We start from the raw sequence: 4,975 nt of genomic DNA, 5'->3' as shown, positions 1-4,975 counted from the left end.
AGGGTTTGGCCCCCAAATGCTTCAAAGACAGCTGCAACGGGTGGAGAGTGGGCTTTTTTCGGTCGGCCCTCAATGCCCCAAAATGAGATCGCCATTGTTTCATTTAAAAAGCCCAGAGGGTCCAAAGTTGATAATGAGGGTCTCATTTGGGAAAAGGGGGATATATTAACCCCCTTTTTTTGTTGGCTTCCCATTTCTGCTCCAAAGGGTTTAAAAAAAAGTTAGAATAAAAGGTAAATTTCTGCCGAAAAAATTTGGGTTTTCGCCCTTTCCCCAGGACTCAAACCCGGGAATCTAAATTTCCGAAATTTTGGGACCCATTTATCCCATCACCAGCCCAACATCTGTTTAGTATATGACCCATAGTTTAAAAACCCTTGTTTTTGCATTTGGGGGAAGAAATTTTGGTAAAAATCAACATTTCACTTTTTGCTTTACAAAAAAGTTGCATAGTAAAAATTTGTTTTTTGGAAGGGAAACCCGGGGGCTCAAAAAAAAACGACAAAAAAACCCTTTTTTTTACTGAAAAATTTTAAAAAACGTTTTCCAAAACCACCCTTGTTATTTTTTGTGATTTACGAAACATATAATATATATTACAAACACATCCCACTTACCGATAAAATACATGTACATGTGTGTATAGGTAAAATATATATATATTATATATATATATTATATATATATATATATTATTATATATTTTAATTTAAACATGTTTTTTGTCTATATAAACTATTTTAGGTATACCATTTAAATTATATTTATGTCAACAAATACATATAGGTATAAAAACATAATAAACATAATACATACAAAAAAAACATAAAATATATTTAATATATATATATTAAAATTAAAATATATATTGGGGGTGGGGGGGTATTTATGTTATATATATATAAAGTTAGCATATATGTATTGGATTTATATTTTGAAAAAATATTCATATATTTTAATTTTTTCATATAATATTACACTTTTTTCATATTAATATAAAATTATAATATATAATATATAGGTAAAACAAGGGCATATTTTTAAATTTAAAATTTTATATATACTTTAAATAATACTTACATACACACAAAAATGTATATAGGGTGTGTGTTGTGAAATGGTGTGTGTTTTTTATGAAAAGAAACGGAAAAAGCATCTTACAAAACCGGTCAAAAATTCCGGGTTTCGACTTTTGGGAAAAGGTTTTTTTATCTTTCCCGCACTTGCTGATTTAAAACAAATGGGAATGTATCCTTTTTGGGGATTGTTGAAAAAGGTAAAACAATTTTGAATATATAAAGCATATTTTGAAACAGCTAAATTCCAGCCATTGCAGAAAAGTGATGAAAAACCAAAAAGTCGCATCTTTTTTAAACCCAAATGAAACCCCAAAAGGGAAATTTTTTTGGGATTTCTTGCCTCTTTTTTAAATGCACGTAGGGCCCAAAAGGTGGCAGCGAAGTGGCCCGGGGAAACGCAGATCCCAAACGAGATTTTCAAAAAAAACATGCGGGGGGATTGAAAACCCAGATTTTATTACAGGGGGGAGTAAAGAAAAAGCAGAGGATGGGTACAGAAAGAGGGTTTGGCGAGTCTTGGGTTTTTTTTAAAAAAAACCCTACAAAGAAAATTACAATACACTGGATATTTTCCCAAATTTTCCCCCAAAATGTGTGTTTTGGTTGGTGTTAGGTGTGGTTTTTTTGTGACATACCGATGCAGTGTTTGATAAACTACTTGGCGGCATGCTGAAAATGAAACATGGCTTGGTTTTTTAAAAAAGGTGGCAAACCCCAATAACCTTCCCCCGGGGGAGTGGGTTGGTTGGGTTTTCATTTTTAGTATTTCCCCCAAACCAACAAATAGATTTAAACCCACGGGGGCTAGACTTACCTAATTTATAAAAATCCCCCCCCCGGGTCCCCCACAGATTTGTGTGCATTCATGAAAACATGAGAGGGGGGCCCCATAAAAGCAAAATTTCGCACGAGCGCGCGCATAAAAACCCCAGGGATCATATATAAATATACCAGATATAAAATCTACACACATTCAGATGTGTAAGTTTGCATATTTTAACACACATATAAAAAAAATGCATTAATTTTTTACATACATATAAAAAAATTTTGATATATATAACAAACACAAAAAAATAGTAACGGGGGCAGCGGGATAAAAAGGGGAATAGCCACAATAAAAAATAAAACAAAGCCTAACTTTTCAAATTGGGTCACTTTTTCCCCTTCTTCAGCCGAATAATTAAGCAAAATAAATTTAAAAATTTAAAACCCAAAAATTGGATCAAATCGAATTTAATGTTCATCTGAAGAGAAAACTCGGAAGTTTTTTGAAACGTTATACATACAAGAAAACCCAACATCCTTTTTTTTTAGGGTACCCATTCTTTTATTTTTTATTTATTATTTTATTATTTTTTTTTTGCCCGCATTTTTTCACAAAATGTTAGTACCCCCCAAATTGTAATTACTTTTCCTTTTAAAAAAACCCCAGAAATAAAAACATAAAGGTTTAATAGCTAAATAGGGCCCTTTGGTGGCGAAAACGGTAACGGTTGACTACGGATCAGAAGTTTCCAAAGGTTCGAATCCGGGCCCAGGTCGCTTGCCAAAAAATATCACTTCCCTGACTTAAAATAATTTTGGATTAAAATGAGCTGGTGGCTAAAAAATATGTATGTTTGTATGTATAGGGAAATTTTGCAAACCAATATTGAAAAACACAAAAACAAAAACGCAAAACTTTTGGGATTTTTGCCTCTTTTTAAATTTTCACGAAAAAGGTAGGAAGCCGGGGGAAGGGAAACGCCCCCTTTTAAAACCCCGAGAAAGGAACTGCGAAAATCCAGATCCCAAACCCGGGGACATTCAAAAACTAAGTTTTGTCTCTCTAAAAGGGAAAAGGGGGAAAACCCAATTTTTTTTACTAAGGCCCGGGAGCCCAGGCTTTTAAATTTGGTTAAGCAGCAGAAACCGAGGGACTTGGCGTATGTAAATGAAAATGAGAGAAATTTAGGGAAAATAAATTCCCTTCCCCTTATAAATAAAAAAAAAAAAAAAAAAGGGAATTTTGTTTTTAAAAATACAAATAAAAAAAAAACCCATAAAACCCGTTTTTAGCCCCCCACGGGAGGTGGAACCCGTCTGCCAGCCAGCCAAATTTCGACAACACACCCTGTGGGGGGGGGAATTTTTGTTTAAAGGGGCGAATTTTCCAAACCGGCCCCTCAAATTTAACCCCGGGCAAATATCTAAATTTTGGGGGGGCCTAAAAACCCCCCCAAAAAAAAGCTAACAAAATTTTCCCCCCTTCTGGGGCCGGAAAAATTTTCGCCCCCCGCTATCATTTTAAAGGGTTTTTACGGATATTTGACATTGGGAGGGGTTTGCCACTAAAAGGCTTTAATAATATTTGTATTTTATAATTTTAATTATAGATAAAAATTTTAAAATTTATAATAGATATATTTATTTATATATAATATATATATTTAATAATAATAAATTATAGTGTGTTGTTGTGTGTGTGTGGTGTGTGTGTGGGGTGTGTGTGCGTGTGTGTTTGTGTGTTTTGGTGTATAATTTTAGCGGCCCTACATACACTTATATCAATTATAATTTTCCCGAAAAACGCAAACATCCCTACCTATTTTTTTTGGGGTGGTTTTAAAATTTTTTTTTTTTCTTTTTTTTTCCCTTTCCCCATTTTTAAAAAAAAATACAAATTTTTTTAAAAAGGAAATTTGGAAAGGCCTTTTTTTCTGTCAAATCCAGGGGAAAAAAAAATTAAACATTTTCCCTTTAAAAAAAATACAAAGGGATAAGTGTCGAATTGCCCAGAAAATTCTGGTTCGAACCCTGCCAAGATCTTTTCCGGCCCGTAAAATCCCCTCCCCTTACTTAAATATTTTTTGAAATGAAAGGGTATGAACTAGGAAAAAGGTTTCCCTTTTTGGGGTTTTTATAAAGTAAATAAAAATAAAAAAAATATAATGTTTGGGACGCACACACAAACACACACACAAACACATGAAAATTTCGCAAACACACTTCCCTTTTTTGCCCGAATTTAAATTTCCTAGATAGCCGGATTTAAAAATTTTGACTGAAAATGTATAATTGCAGGACATCTGCACAAATCAAAATTTTCCATTGGGAGAAATTAGGAAAACGGGGAGGCCGAGTGGGAAATTTAAAACTTTGATAGACCCCGGGGAAAATGGACACGTAATGCAGATGCCTCTCCTTTATGGGTATGCAAAAAAGTTTTTATTTTAAAAAAACGTATCAGGAAAATAAGGGGCCCCCTATCAAAGTGTTTCAGGGCGGGTACAAAACTAAAGATAATGCGGGAAACGTTAGCAGTTTTCAAAAACACACGAAAAATAATTTTTTTATCACTTTCACTCATATGCCCTTGTATAAATATAAAAATTTTCATATATTTTATACTAAATAGGTATATATATTATGTTTAACCCCGCTTTCATATATATACATTATATACCCCTTTAAAATATCTATATTCCCCATTATATTTATATGTGAAATAGACTTAAACACCCCCTTATCATACGTACTAATATCTACTTTTAAAGGGTGGGGGCATGATTTTTTTTTTTTTCTTTTTTTTTTTCTTGCCGCTATCTTTGAGGAAATGTTTGTTATAAAAAAAAATTGCACGTCTCTTTTTTTTCCCTCCCAAAACAAAGACAATTTAAAAAATAGTTTTCATAATAAATTATATGGGCCCCTGTGGCGCAAACGGATAAAGCGTCTGACTAAAGGATCAAAGATTTCCCGGTTTGAATCCTGGCAAGGTCGAAATTTCCGTCAGCAAAAACAACCCTTTAAAATTTAAAAAAAATTTTGAAAAGGGTATGCGCTGGTGAGCCCAGAAAAAATTCCCGTTTGGGTGTATGATTATGATTAAGGGGAAAAAAATTTAACACACC

The sequence above is a fragment of the Penaeus monodon genome, chromosome 4, assembly GCF_015228065.2.
Source record: "Penaeus monodon isolate SGIC_2016 chromosome 4, NSTDA_Pmon_1, whole genome shotgun sequence".
Classification (NCBI taxonomy): domain Eukaryota; kingdom Metazoa; phylum Arthropoda; class Malacostraca; order Decapoda; family Penaeidae; genus Penaeus; species Penaeus monodon.
Note: the sequence above shows the minus strand (reverse complement) of the source record.